The sequence below is a fragment of the Phoxinus phoxinus genome, assembly GCF_949152265.1.
Source record: "Phoxinus phoxinus genome assembly, chromosome: 24".
In the NCBI taxonomy this organism is placed as follows: domain Eukaryota; kingdom Metazoa; phylum Chordata; class Actinopteri; order Cypriniformes; family Leuciscidae; genus Phoxinus; species Phoxinus phoxinus.
The window spans coordinates 21574877-21591102 of record NC_136899.1 but is presented as its reverse complement, the minus strand read 5'-3'; the positions used below and the strand labels follow the sequence as shown (position 1 = coordinate 21591102).

The following is a 16226-nucleotide window of genomic DNA, read 5'->3' as shown; positions in this document are numbered from 1 at the left end:
GAGTATGTGTGTGCGTAGTAGCGTGTGTAATGGTGGCGCAGGTGTACTGACCGGTTTTCAGAGAATCACAAGGCACCAATAAGTTTATGGGTCACCAGACACCAGGAACCAGGATAAGTGGATGGGCAGTTGCCTTGTCTTCAGCTACCTGACACTAGGTGGTCTGGATTGCGAAACTTCAGCCGACCTTCATGCTCGCACCAGACATACATGCAGCAGCTGCTTGACACAGCCGTTTTCCACCGTAAATCCCTCTCACAACGGGTAACCTCGGATGCAACCAACCGGATGGCGCTTCTGATTGAAGGTAAGAAAACACTCCCTTTACATAGACCTTCCTTCCGTTGTTAATTTGACACTCCACCCCTAATTACACTAAACTGAAAGTGAAAGTAAACAAATGTTTTTCCCGGGACAGATCCTCTTGTCTGCCACACTCTCCCCCCCTTGAAGAAAACATGCCTATGGATGTTTAAAAGAGAGATAAGAGATTAAAAACCTAGAAAATCCTCATCATCAGAGGACTCTTGAAATATCTCAAGGAGTTTTCCCTTTTCCTGTACCTCCAATTCTGCAGCCGTTGGGTAACACATTTTCAAGTTGCACACGTGAGCTGTCCGTACATCCTCTCCAGTGTCTTCAAGGGCTATTTGATAGTTCAATGGACCCAGCTGCTTGATAATGCGGTAAGGACCTTTCCATTTTTGGGCTAGTTTTGCGTTAAATTTACGCTGTGCATCAGACTGTGGAAAGTTACGCAACCATACTCGATCCTTGCTTTTGAATGTTACATCTCTCCTATTTTTATTATAGTTCCTCAGTTGTCTCATTTTTGCTCTCTTGCTGTTTTCTTTGGCTTGAGTTTGCAGATGATGAAGATGATGAACTACATCATACGAGGCAGCGTCTGGGGTTAGATTAGGCCCAGAGAGTATTTTGTCCATTGGACTTTGGAGTTTCCTACCCAGCTGGAGTTCTGCTGGTGTTAATCCGGTGGTCTCTTGAACAGCTGAATTAACCCGTTTAATCCCACCGGTCACAATTGTGACCGCATATTTTTTCTTATTTCTGGAAGCTCTAAAAGTGTTGTTATTGGCTTTGGGCAAGAAATTCAACTTTTAAAAGAAAAAATAGATTGTTTTGATTAAAATTTATAAATGTCATGTGACTGGTGTGAAAGGTCACATGACTAGATCAGTTTATTTCCTGCTTGCACATCTAGAAGAAGATGTCTTCCTCACACTACTACAAAAAGTAGTATATAAAAAACCTTAATTGACAGATAGAACTATCAAATTTTGTACATATATTCTTTAAAGGGTCTACTACTGATATATTTTGAGAATTATACTCCTGCATATATATTTTGCTCGTAAGACATGTAAATTTGTTAACGGTCACAATTGTGACCGGTAGTATAACACAGTGTTTCAGTTGAAAACACAGGTTTTGGCTGTTAATCCTAGTTATCAATTGTTTATTATTACACAGTTTAAAACTATCAGATGTGTTGGATCTTCTAGACGTACGTGACCCCCCCAAGTGCTGTGTGCAGCAAACAGAGGCATTTAAAAGTGATTGATAGTGATGGATCAGATAGGGAGTAACAGGGTGAAACGGCCTATTTGCCAGGTAGATTATTGAATGGCGATGCAGAGGTGAAACATCTGGAGGATGAGGCAGATGTTCATGAGAACCAATTGGTGTGAGCCACACATCACCACAAACAACCCTTTCTACAACGTACGGCCCATCTTTAGTGCACTGAATGAGTGCACACACATCTCCCTGAAACTGGCCTATAGGCAGGGCCCAAGTGTAGTCTTTGGTCTACTCTCGCCCATAGAGGTCTAGCCGAACAAGCGGAAGTTCATCCAGGGTGTAACTTTGTCCATGACAACCTTTTCATCTCACTAAACCTCCTTCATGAAATGACAAAGCGAGGTTATGGATGTCTTGGAATGTGTTGCGTAAATAGGCCTAATTGAAGAATTTGTATTAATTCTGACTATGGTGTTTCCCACCGGTCACTATTGTGACCGAGTATAAAACGTACTCGGTTACTAACGTAACCTCGGTTCTCTCTAGAAGAGGGAACGAGTACTGCGTCGAAGAACGCTACGCTACGGGAAAGATATTTCTTTGTCGAGATTGAAGCCTAAAATTAATCCTTAATTTTGTAATATTGTAAAACGCTTTTCTGAAGCATACAACCTAGGCGGAGCAATACAGCTCACCCATTGGCTGCTCTGCCAGAAAAGCACAGCCTATGCGAGGCCAGAGACGCTGACCAATGAGGACGCTTCGCGCCCTTCTGCGTCACCTCCCGCCCAAACAGGCGTGGCCTAGGCCTATAAATACGAGCATAGCTGTCTAACACGCCGATTTTCGTCAATGAAGCGACGCAGCGTGGACACGCACGGCCATGAGACGCAGTACTCGTTCCCTCTTCTAGAGAGAACCGAGGTTACGTTAGTAACCGAGTACGTTCTCTTACGTAGAGTTCTCTCGTACTGCGTCGAAGAACGCTACGGGAACCCTATGTAAACCGCCGTGCGTGCTCTTGGACCGACACAGACACCTAAGGGCGCGCGCGCCCTGGTATACAAGTGCCTACCCCAAGAAGTATAGGGAGAGCGGCTAAAATAGCATCATCCCTTTATAGTAGTGCCTCTTAAGGCATAATAGCATATATATGTAAATATAGATATATATGAGGGGTAATAGCATGCTCATGGGACACATTGTCAGTGAGTGATGCTTAAACATTGAAGTGACCTGGGCCGCAGCGCGGGGCAGGAACACTTATACATATTAAACATTGAAGTGACCTGGGCCGCAGCGCGGGGCAGGAACACTTATACATATTAACATTGAAGTGACCTGGGCCGCAGCGCGGGGCAGGAGCACTTATACATAGTCTTCTAGACCGAGAGCAGTTTAGCCTGCAACGCAGGAACCTCTAGGTTATAGAACCTAATAAATGTAGACGGGGAGGACCAGCCTGCCGCCATACAGATATCTTGTAACGAGATTCCGCTATACCAAGCCCATGAAGAGGCCATGCCTCTCGTGGAATGTGCTCTGATGCCCAAAGGGCATTCCAAACCTCTAGATGCGTAGGCAAGCGCAATGGCGTCCACTACCCATCGAGACAGACTCTGTTTCGTCGCGGCTCGCCCCTTGGAGCGTCCGCTGAACGAAACAAAGAGCTGCACCGTCTGTCGAAAAACAGCGGAGCGGGACACGTAAGCTCTTAATGCCCTGACCGGGCAAAGGGAGCTATTTCCGTCCTCTGAGGCCGGCAGGGCCGACAGGGAGATGACCTGAGCCCTGAACGGTGTGTTGAGGGACTTAGGCACGTACCCATGCTTCGGTTTCAATACGACTACAGAGTCGTTTGGCCCGAACTCCATACAAGAAGCTCTCACTGAGAGCGCTTGCAAGTCTCCCACACGCTTCACTGAAGCGAGAGCCAAAAGAAACACGGTCTTGAAAGACAGGTGTTTCATGTCAACTGAGTGAATAGGCTCGAAAGGGGCCCCTTTCATAGCGTTCAACACTGTAGAAAGGTCCCAAACGGGGACTGAAGGAGGCCCTGGAGGGTTTAACCTCCTGGCGCCTCTAAGGAAGCGGACCACCAGGTCGTTCCTGCCTAGTGAACGGCCAAGCGTTGGATTAACGAACGCTGATATGGCAGCCACATAGACTTTGAGCGTGGATGGGGTTCTTCCCTTATCCAATAGCTCTTGCAAGAAGGAGAGAATCTCCGGTTCTCCACACTGAAGTGGTGACAGACCTTGATCTGAACACCATCCAGAGAACACCGACCATTTGGAAGCGTAGAGTCGTCTAGTAGACGGAGCCCTAGCTTGTTCGATCGTGTCTAACACTCCTCTTGGGAGGTTAGCGGGTACCCGTTTATGGCCCATACGTGTAGGGACCAAAGCTCGGGGTGAGGATGCAGAATCGAGCCCTTGGCCTGTGAGAGGAGGTCTCTCCTCACTGGAATCGGCCACGGGGCAGTACTTTTCAGTCGCATCAAAGCTGGGAACCAGGTCTGATTCGTCCAGTATGGAGCAACCAGTAGTACTGAGCATCCGCTCTCCTTGATACGCTCCAGCACTTGAGGCAGGAGTGAGACAGGAGGAAAAGCATAGAGCGGACGGCGGGGCCAGACTCTGGCCAGCGCGTTCGTGCTCTTCGAAAAGAATTCTGGGCAGTGAGCGTTTTCCTGGTTTGCAAACAGGTCTATTTCCGCTCTGCCGAACGTTTTCCACAGCAGACGCACTGTCTGTGTGTGTAGGGACCACTCTCCCGTAGGAACGTTGTTTCCTGAGAGTCTGTCCGGGCCTACGTTCAAGTGGCCTGGCACGTGCATTGCTCTTAACGAGCGCAGGTTGTGCTGGGCCCACACCAGTATGCGTTCCGCTAACCTGAATAGGTTTCGGGATCTCACGCCACCCTGGCGGTTTATGTAGGCTACTACCGACATGTTGTCCGAGCGGACCAGGACGTGGTGTCCTTTTATCCGGGGACAGAAGCGCCTCAGCGCAAAGTCCACCGCCATCATTTCCAGGCAGTTTATGTGCGGTAGTTTGGCCCGCTCTGCCCACTGGCCAAAGAGCGGTCTGCCGTCGAGCAGTGCTCCCCAGCCTGAGGTGGACGCGTCCGTGGACACCACCTTCAGGCTCGAGGAAGTCCCCAGGCTTACACCTGACCGGTACCAGTCTGACGCTCTCCATGGTGTCAGGGCTGAAATGCATTCCTGAGTGACCTTGAGGCGATAACGACCGTGTAACCATGCTCGGCGCGGTACGCGCGTTCTCAACCAGAACTGTAGTGGGCGCATGCGCAGCAGGCCCAACTGCAGCACTGTTGAGGCTGAGGCAATGAGGCCCAGCATTTTCTGAAATCTCCTGAGTGGCACTATGTGGCCGCTGCGGAAGGATTTCGCCATTTGCAGGGTATTTCGCCTGCGCTGTGATGACAGCCGTGCTGTCATAGACAGTGAGTTCAGATCCAGTCCTAAAAAGGAGATCCTTTGACTGGGAAACAGTGAACTTTTCTCCCAATTGACTCTCAGACCTAAGCACTCGAGGTGATCGAGTATTAGTGTCTTGTGGTGAGCGAGTTCTGACGGCGATTGAGCCAGAATTAGCCAATCGTCCAAATAGTTCAGAATTCGAACGCCTCGGAGTCTCAGGGGTGCCAGCGCCGCGTCCATGCACACTGTAAATGTACGAGGTGCTAGAGACAGGCCGAATGGCAGGACTGTGTACTGATATGCCCGGCCCTCGAAGGCGAATCAAAAAATCGCCTGTGACGTGACGCAATTTGTATGTGAAATACGCGTCTTTCAGATCTATCGCCATAAACCAGTCTCCTCGGCGAATTTGCGCGAGGATTCTTCTGGTCGTGAGCATTCTGAACTTTCGCTTTGTCAGCGCTTTGTTCAGATGCCTGAGATCTAAAATGGGTCTGAGACCCCCGTCTTTTTTCGGTACCAGAAAATATCTGCTGTACAGACCCCCTTCGCTCTGAGATAAAGGCTCTATGGCCCCTTTGCTCAATAGCTTCGCTATTTCGGCTCGAAGTAGATGTGCTACTTCTGTTTTCACCGTGGTTTCGACTTTCTCCGTGAAACGGGGAGGGCGTCGATGAAACTGTAGCGAATAGCCTCTTTTTATAGTCTCTAGCACCCATTCTGAGACCCCGGGAAGTCTTTCCCATGCATCTGCACGTGTGACTAGGGGTTGAATGTAATCTGGGCCCTGGTCGCGAAATGGCGGCGACACGAGAGCAACCGTGTGCTGTGACATGGACGCCGTGGCGTGTGAGGCGGGGGGCATGTTTAACACAGTATGCATCCCGCGCGCGCTCGGCTCTCTGTGTCGAGAGAGAGCGCGCGGGACGAGTCCCGTAGGGCTCGTTATGCTTGTGAATAAACGTGGGCGCTTGGTGGCGGGCACATTTATAACACCGGGGACACTGTGTTTGTGTACTGACTGACCGTTCGTTAGTTTCGTTTATACAGAAACCGCGGAACGTGCAGTGTGTAGTGGTTGTGGGCACTTGGCAGTGGGCACGCTTACTACATGTAAAGCACAATCGATCTGAGTCGATTTTAAGTGTGCAAACCCTGTGTTGAACGGGGCTGCCCGTAGGGCTCGTATATTTGTGAATAAATGTGGGCGCGTGGTAGCGGGCACATTTATAACACCGGGAATACTGTGTTTGTGAACTGACTGATCGTCCGTTGGTTTCGTTTTTACAGAAAAACCGCGGAACGTGCAGTGTGTAGTGGTTGTGGGCACTGGACAGTGGGCACGCTCACTACATGTAAAGTACAATCGACCTGAGTCGATTTTATGGCTTGCACGGGTTGAAAAACCGGGCTCTGGTCGCGAAATGGCGGCGACACGAGAGCAGTCGTGTGCTGTAACATGGCGTGATGCGGGGGCGCGCTTCGAGCGGGCAGCCCGCGCGCGCGCTCAGCTCTCTCAGCTGAGAGAGAGAGAGCACGAGGTGCGAGCTCCGTAGAAACCATGTTGACATGTAGCTTGTAGTGATTGTGGGCACTTGAAAGCGGGCACGCTCACTACATATAATGCACAATCGACATTGAGTCGATTTTATGTGTGCAAGCCCTGTATTGTGTGGGGCTGTGCTTGTGTGTATGAATGGGCACTGGGTCGTGGGCATACAGTTACACACATTACATCATCGGCTGTGGCCGGGACACCGTGTAGCACAGAGAGTACTGTCTATCAGAACCGACTGACCGTGCATTCGTTTCGTTTTTACAGAAACCACGGGACATGCAGTGTGTAGTGATTGTGGGCACTGAAAAGCGGGCACGTTCACTAACTTACATGTATTGCACAATCGACACGAGTCGATTTTATGTGTGCAAGCCCTGTATTGTGTAGGGCTGTGCTTGTGTGTACGAATGGGCACTAGGTCGTGGGCATTACGGATACACACATTACACCATCGGCCGTGGCCGGGACACCAGAAAATACATTTTCAGATTTACCTGGGGCGTCGTGTGCAGGCAAACGAGCATTGATGCCGATTTGGTGACTGCAAAATACACTGGCACGGTCGCGTATGTTGGGACTGTGCAAGCGAGACATTTTAGTGAAATCCGGCCGCGGCGGGATTTTAACACTGTAGCTTTCCTCGAAGCAGAAGTGCGCATCCTGGCTGAAAACGGGGCTTTCCGGGACTCCGCGATTTCTTCGTGAATTCAGGAAGAAAAAGGCGCGGGTCGTGAGGACGGTAACGTACGTTCCTCTGCAGAAAAGCAGCCATCCAGCCGGTAAGCGCATCGATGCTGGTCTTTCTCCGTCGACGCTCACGAGCGGCGGGGGAGGGGAGATCCTCGGAGCTCGCCCATCCGAAGCGGGAGAGAAAAGCAGTCGTCCTCCACAGACGCGGCTTCACCTTCCTCGTTCATGACGGACGCGGCGGCACACAGCGGCCCTTGTCCGTCGGTCATAGAGTCCAGCGAAGCGGGCGGAGAAGCTGGCAGCAGCAGCGGCGAGCACCTCGTGGTGGAGGGAGGTTCCGGGCTCTGCTAAGCACGGCGCTTTTCACGGCGCGGCACTACAGCGGGCGGAAAAGATGCAGCTTCAGTAAATGAACGCCAGGCGAGTCCGCAGAGTCACCGTAGGCATCAAATTACAGTGATGGCAGCCGCCATCGACGAGAGCTGAAGCTGCGTGATACTCACAGGCAGGAAACACAAGCACGTGGTCCCCGTCGCTGAGCGGGGCTCTACACGAGCCACAGGAGGTGCGAGACATCTTGAAAAAGACGCTCGGCTCTTTTAGTGTGGAAAAACTGTGTGACGCGACGGCGAACACACACACAAAACACACACACATAATGTAAAGGATATTCCACGCCGGAGAAGCGCAGCAGGGAACGGCGGCTGAAGGCGGCGATGACCAGCGGCTTCAGGTAAGGGCTCGTCCTGCTGAGGTGCTTGTTCCAAACGGCTGTGGCGGCTCGAATCCAATCCAGCGATGCGTGCAGCTTCGTGAATTTAAGAAAATCGGCGTGTTAGACAGCTATGCTCGTATTTATAGGCCTAGGCCACGCCTGTTTGGGCGGGAGGTGACGCAGAAGGGCGCGAAGCGTCCTCATTGGTCAGCGTCTCTGGCCTCGCATAGGCTGTGCTTTTCTGGCAGAGCAGCCAATGGGTGAGCTGTATTGCTCCGCCTAGGTTGTATGCTTCAGAAAAGCGTTTTACAATATTACAAAATTAAGGATTAATTTTAGGCTTCAATCTCGACAAAGAAATATCTTTCCCGTAGCGTAGCGTTCTTCGACGCAGTACGAGAGAACTCTACGTAAGAGAACCTAATATTTCACTAACTTAACCAACATAAAATCAAAAAGGGCATAGAGTTTGTGTGTTAGGGAGGTCTAAGGAGTAAAATGCATGTATTCAAATTGCAAGAAAAAATTTGGGATTAAACGGGTTAAGGGCGAATCTGAATTCTGGTAAGAACTGGTCCCACCTCTGATGGTTGTCATCCACATAAGCTGCCATCATGCTCTTGAGATTTCGATTAACTCTTTCTGTCATGTTGGTTTGTGGGTGATAGGCTGTAGTTAATTTGGGAGTAACACTCCAGTTCTCACATAACTCTCTGAACATAGATGAAACAAACTGAGCGCCTCTGTCGGAAAGAACGAAGTCTGGTACACCCCACCGTGTCAGGATGTCTTTTCTGAAGATTGAGGCAACATTCTTCGCTGTGGCACTCCGAATGGGGAACAACTCCACCCATCGAGAATAATAATCAACAAAGACAAGCAGGTATTCATTTTGATTTGTGCTACGTGGCAACGGACCCATGAGGTCGACTCCCAGCATTTGGTTTGGGCGGCTTGTTGTGATTTGCTGTAGTTTCCCAGCAGGCTTTCTGTTATCACTCTTCAGAGTTTGACATTTAACACAGGTTCTCACATGCTTTTTTACTTCTGTCCACATACCTGGCCAAAACGCTACTTCCTGAAGTCGTTTGTAGGTCTTGTAGATTCCTCCATGGCCACAGATGGGAGCGGAGTGATAGTACTGGAGAAGAGTGGATCTGAGACTGCTGGGAACGTAGATTCTATAATGAAACTGGTTATTTGACAGGTATGTTTTGTAGTACAATTTGTCCTCAATTATTTCGTACTGATCCATCAGACTGGCACACTTATCTGCAACTGCTTGTAGTAATTTTGTAACTTCAGGGTCTTTGTGCTGTTCTTCCCACAGGATAACGTCTGATACAGGCAGTGCTGGATCTTTCCCGCTGGTGTACAAGTTACATCCTGGGGTAACAGAAGACCTGGATAGAGCATCTGGAGCTACATTTAGCTTCCCTTTTCTGTACTCAATAACAAAATCAAATTTTTGCAGTCGCAGAACCCAACGAATGAGGCGGCTGGTTGTTTTGGTGGAGTTCATGACCCATTGCAGCGCAGCATGGTCAGTGACGACAGTGAAAAGCTTGTGCTCCAAGTAATGTTGCCACTTTTCCAGGGCCCAGATGACTGCAAGACATTCTTTCTCTGTTGCAGTGTAATTTAGTTCGGCCCCAGTTAAGGTTTGGCTTGCATAGGCGATAACCTCCTCTCTGCCAGCATCCCTCCGTTGTGCTAATATGGCACCCAGGCCGATGTCACTGGCATCGGTGTATACCATGAATGGCCGCTGAAGATCGGGATGACCCAGAATAGGTGGTGAGGTGAGACAAAACTTTAACTGGTCAAAAGCTTGTTGACACTGAATTGTCCATTCAAAACTGTGTCCCTTCTTTTTCAGTGTGTTAAGGGGTTCCGTAATCTTGGAAAAATTATGAACGAACCGGTGATACCACCCTGCTAACCCGAGGAACCGCTGAACTTCCTTCAAGTTAGTAGGCACAGGGTAGGCGTGAATGGCTTCGGTCTTACATGGATCTGCTGAAATGCCTTTGACACTTACAACATGTCCTAGGAAGGTGAGTTCTTGAAGACAGAATTTGCTTTTCTTCAAGTTTATGGTGAGACCAGCAGTTTCTAGTCTCTGGAGGACAGTCTGGAGGTCACGGAAATGCTGGGTGACTGAAGGAGAGTACACAATGATGTCATCAATGTACACTAAGCATATTTTTCTCCGTAGTTCTCCCAGAACTGTCTCCATTAGCCTCTGGAAAGTTGCGGGAGCATTCTTTAACCCAAAAGGCATGACATTAAATTGAAAGAGACCTGCAGGAGTGATGAATGCTGTCTTGGTTTTGCTGGTGGCGTCCATGGTCACCTGCCAATACCCACTGTTCAAATCAATAGTGGAGAAGATGGCAGCCCCGGAGAGTGATTCCAGAATTTCTGTGATAATGGGAAGAGGGTAAGCGTCACTTTCTGTTACAGAATTAACTTTCCTATAATCTACACAGAATCTAAATGTGCCGTCTTTTTTAGGTACTAAAACTACCGGTGATGCCCAACCAGAGTGAGATGGTTCAACTATTCCTTGCCTCAGCATTTCCTCAAGTTGCTCATCTAGTGCCAGTTGCTTGATGGGAGACAACCGGTATGGTAGTTGTTTGATGGGGACTTGGCTGGTGGAGTAGATATGGTGTTCAAGAACCTCAGTACGTCCAGTACGGTGAGTACATACCTGAGGGTTTTCGGTCAGGATTTGTAGTAACTGTAGTTTACCATCAATGGGTAAATGAGCAGCATCCACAGCATTTTTGATCAATGTCTTTTCATCAATACTGTCAAGGTTTTGAATTTGCAATAGTGGTGGAGGGGGTACAGATATTAATAAGGAAAGGTTTTGAATTTCTCCCTTAAACTGACACCTCTCTTTTTGGGGATTTACATTTGGCCCACTTGGATTTCCTGGTTGAAAAGGGTACTCTTTTGAAGGATCAAGCTTGAAGGAGTATTTTTGATCAATGACATTTAGTTGCAGCCCACTGAAGAAAATAAAGTCCAACCCCAAGACTACAGCATAGGCTAGAGCTTGGGATGAAAGTACAGCAGTAGGTAAGGTAAATGCTTGGTCATGTAAATTAATTGTGGTATTCAGCCATCCTAATGGAATTTCTGCTTTTCCATTTGCCAGATAAAGAGGACCACGGCACCACGGTTGCAGCTGGTCTGGGGATGTAAGCTGCCTCATGAGATTCTCATTGATGAGTGTGTAGCTTGCACCAGTGTCCACAATGGCTTTACCTGACCAGGCATCGATACAAAGTGGAACAACTAGTTGTTGAGGTACCGCTACACGTTCATTAGAGCTTGTAGATGAGGAGGAGGTTTTCTTGGTTGCTGATTGTGACTTATGAATTCTTGTTGCAGCAACAGAGTTGTTGGACAGGTGACCACCTGACTTGGGGTGATAAGGTTGTTTGCCGCTGATAGAATACTGTGGCCCAGGTGCCTGAGATGACTGGGGAGAGGTATAGTGTGGACATTTTCCAGGTGGATGCTGTCCTCTACATCTCCAACACTGAACTGGGATTTTCTCAGTAGGTTGGTTTGAGGAGGGTCTTTGCGATGTGGCTTGATGCTTAGGGCCCATACGACCACAATCATAACGAAGCTGTTGCTCATAATCTTTTTCCAGTTGATGTCCTAATTTTACCAGCTCTTCCACAGTATTCACCCGGCTACGCAATTGGCTGGCAAGGTACGGCTTGATATTCTTGAGTATCATCTTCACAATTTCACCCTCTGTAAAATCTGCCTTCCATCTTTTACAGAGAGCTCTATAAGAAAATGCAAAATCTCTAATAGATTCTGTCTCTCTCTGAATTCTAGTACGGACACGTTCTGCCAGTTCGTCCTCATAATCCTCAGAAAGGAAAGCAGATAAGAATGCAGCCTCAAACTCATTCCAGGTGGTTATGTTGGACTGTCTGACTTCCCACCAGTCACGTGCTGTTCCGTATAAGACAGTACGGAAGGTAGCCAGGATGTCTGCATCTGTCAGGGGATGTAGAGCCAAAAAATCCTGACATTTGGTTAAGTACAGTAAGGGGTCTGCATCGTCTGAAGGCCTTCCAAATGTGGGGAAAGTTAATCTTATATGGTCACTCTTAACCACAGATGTTGAAAGAGGGGTTGAAGAAGATGGTGTCACTTGAGCAGAAACAGATGGCAGGGATGAAGTAATGGTGGTGCTGGGATCTGGTGGTGTCAATACACGCAACTTTTGTTGATCCGCACTTTCTTTGACACTTTGAAATCCTTTCTCCACTTCACTTTTCAACTCTTTGAAACTGGTGAGACATTTGTCAGTTTGGGTAACACATTGTTGGAGTTGTGAAGTTATCTTATCCTGGCTTATTTGGAATGCGTTTTGAACAGCTTTGATGTCCTGCTGAACCTCTGACTGGAGCTGATCAATCATGAAACGTAGTTCAGACACCAAGGTAGATTCCACCTTTTGGAGTTCTCCTGTGATCATCAACTTCATTGCTTTAGTCAGATTGTCTGCTTCAGACTCTTCTTGTTGCTTAGTGGTAGTAAACAGGGTTAACACTTGATTTTTGTTATCCTCCACTTTTGCAGCAAGATCAGCAATCTGGCTCTGGTGATGAGAAGAGGTAGCTTTCACTTCCTTGGTAAGTTCATTCACTCTTATTTCTTGTCTTGCCATTAAGTCAAACAAGGTATCCCAATTCCCTTGTACGCGGGCAGTGACTTCTTGTATTTCCCTTCCAGGAGTTGGTAGAATGTGGGGCAGGTCATGTTGTGCCACTGAAGAAGGAGTTCCACCTTCAGATGAGGTGCAAAGTTGCATGTTATCCACTTGTGGTGCCCAGGTGAGAGTTTGCACTGGAGTGCTGACAGCCAGAGCAGGAGAAGACATGTGCACATGGGTTCCAGGATGAACAGGGCTGAGTGGAGTGGGGGTGTGGTAGAAGACAGAAGCACATGGAGGTGGTACCAGAGGCATCCGAGGTCGCAGTGCAGGCGGCCATACTGGAGTTGAAATGTCTGGTGGAGGCTCAATTTCCACGAAAGTAGATTGGGGAGGGGGGGTATGCGCCATGTTTACTATGATTGTTTGTGTAAGAATATGGGTGTGAAAAATAAATAAATATATCAGTAAATGAGATGTGTGTCAGTTAGTTTGTCCACCAAAGATTTTTACAAAACAACAAAATACAACTTTACACAAATAGTCGATCAGTATTATCTCAAAACACTACGGAAATCAAAAACAATATTTAAAGTAAGTCACCTTCACTTATTTCAAAAAAAAATTTTTTTCCAATAATAATACATTTCTGTGACACATAAGCGATAATACTCATTCAGTTAGTGTTCAAAATGTACAAAAGAAAACTTGCTTTCCAAAAAAGAAACTTTACAAAGTTAATTCAGACAATTTTAACTAACTTTCCAAAAAAAAAAAATCTACTATTCACAACATTTCGTTTTTTTTTTTTTTTTTTTTTTTTTCAAGTGTTCAATAGTCCCTATGCACTTTTCAGAAAATTAAATGCTCAAATTTCATGAGTTCAAATGGGTTTCAAGTCAGTCCCTGTTCGGGCGCCACTCTGTAACGGTGGCGGCTGCCCTAACTCTAATAAACAATTCTAAAGAAAATATTCGGGCGCCAGACAAGATTAAACTTGTCACAAATTAAATTAACCCAGGATAGCAAAAAGTATATCCACCTGTTACACAACAAATTATAATAATCAAGAAAAAAGAATTGTTCCTTTCACAGATATTTATTTTTCGACACCTATTCATGGTCATAATTCACATCAAAAAAAGAAAGCAAAAAATAAAAAGAAAATAAAGGGCACACTAGCGGTCTCAGCTGATCTGTTGAGATCATCTAACTGGTCGGGATCCGTGCCGGAAACCAACCGCGTCACGCTAATCCACAGATTCGCGTCCACAATGAATCACAAAAAGGTCCATAAAAGAAAAGAGAAAAAGCAAACAACACATTGGATGAACATCTCATTCATTCAGTGGTAAATCAACATTACAACAACATCAACATTAATTTTAACGGCGAACACTAATTATAAACAACTCAGAATACACAGAATGTGTGAACGTGAAAATTATGCGAGTATGTGTGTGCGTAGTAGCGTGTGTAATGGCGGCGCAGGTGTACTGACCGGTTTTCAGAGAATCACAAGGCACCAATAAGTTTATGGGTCACCAGACACCAGGAACCAGGATAAGTGGATGGGCAGTTGCCTTGTCTTCAGCTACCTGACACTAGGTGGTCTGGATTGCGAAACTTCAGCCGACCTTCATGCTCGCACCAGACATACATGCAGCAGCTGCTTGACACAGCCGTTTTCCACCGTAAATCCCTCTCACAACGGGTAACCTCGGATGCAACCAACCGGATGGCGCTTCTGATTGAAGGTAAGAAAACACTCCCTTTACATAGACCTTCCTTCCGTAGTTAATTTGACACTCCACCCCTAATTACACTAAACTGAAAGTGAAAGTAAACAAATGTTTTTCCCGGGACAGATCCTCTTGTCTGCCACACCCGCGCCTTAGAGATGCGCTATTATTTTATTCGTAACCGCATCACAAAACTCATCATCCGTCCGCCATCCATCCGCACCAATGTTTTTGACCAATTTTCAAAACCGCACCCGCCCGCCATCCGCTGATTGGGCGATAGAAGGCGCTGCTGATGACAGTCGCGAGACTAGAAAGCTCTTACCTCAGGATCAGCAGTGAACTCCGTCTCCGATCAGCGCACAGAGACAAAAATAAACAAACAGCCTAAATTAAACGCACTTCGGAAAACCGGACCTTATCTGATAGGCTACTGTACAATATTTTCATTGTAGCCTAATAGAAAACATTTCAACATGCTGCTATTTAGCCTACTACTAATGAATGCCTATTTCATCTAACATGTTGGAGATGGTCAGTGAGATAAGACTCAATCCATTTAAGCACATCCGAGTGTGGCGAAAGAGCGGTATTACAGATAGAAAGGATTTCGACTACGCCACCCGGGGAATTTCGCCCCGGGAAATATGGACGACACTCAAGTTATTATTACTAGGTCACTCAGGTTCGATTCTCTAATAAAGGTAGGCAGAGACGTGGATATGAAAATGTACAAAAATTCTTTATTAATACAAGTCTATTTTAAAACAGATATATAATCACATTAATAAAAATTGTACTCAGGAGCTTTACTGGCCAGGTTTTAAGTTACCAACACCCAAGTAAACAAAAACACACCTTTGAATAAACACACACTCACACACTTTCTATACGAATACACTGGTTACAAAGACACAACAAAAAAAGACACACAGACTAGCAGAGCTGAGGTAACCCACGGGAGGAGAGATCACTAAACTAATTCACCGAAAGCACTCACACACACAGCAAAGACTTCAAAAGTGTCACGGCAAACATTCAAGGAAAGCACCACCACCACCACCACAAGAGATCCTCCACCCGTGGAACCTCAGCACCTGAAAGGAAATCACAAAACAAAACAAATGATTAATAACCAACATCAAAATACTAACTGCAATATAGCCCAGTTGGATGATGTTTAGGGTAACGTTACAGTCGTGAGCAGATAGTAAATCACAATTAGTAAACAATCACAAACAACATACAAAGGTGTAAACAAAACCCATAAATAAATAGTTTAGTGTTACGTTTGTTGGACACTGATAAGCGTCGTCTCAAGTTCAATAAACAAAGAAACGTTAAATCAACAAATCATCACTAAAACCAGACAGCAACGATCCCCTTCATCAGTGGAGTGACAATCTTCTCACAGATGGCAACACGTTTGTATTGCACACGGTAGCGACAACGGAGCAGGACAATACGATGCTCTCTTTATCCGGAAGCAAGGAATCGACGGGGCTATAATAGCTTTTTATAGCACCAGCAGGAAAAACAAATCGCCCGGACGAGAGAGAAAATCCGGAAGTAGACGATGCATTCGCACAATGTGCTCGTCCTTTCACGGGTACAGATACTCAAAACAATCATGCAATCCACTGTTCAGCTGGACTACAGGGACACTGAAAGGCGAGCAGCCAGCAATTGCACCCACCACGACAAGCCGAGGGAAACCGGGGCAGAAAGACAGGCTACAGCCACTGTAAACAACAGAAGGAGGCGGAGTCGAGCGTGACGCATCCCAGGCTACAGCCAACCAGCTCTTAAAAAGGAGGGATTCCCTGCTGATTGGTGCTCAC

General features: G+C 47.0%; 1 long non-coding RNA gene across 1 annotated transcript; it reads left to right on the top strand.

Moving 5' to 3' along the window:
• Positions 1 to 12036: 12036 nt before the first annotated feature.
• Positions 12037 to 12580, top strand: LOC306992963. The gene is made up of 3 exons (XR_013796373.1): positions 12037 to 12281; positions 12367 to 12431; positions 12571 to 12580. It is a non-coding gene; the product is annotated as an uncharacterized lncRNA (long non-coding RNA).
• Positions 12581 to 16226: the final 3646 nt, after the last annotated feature.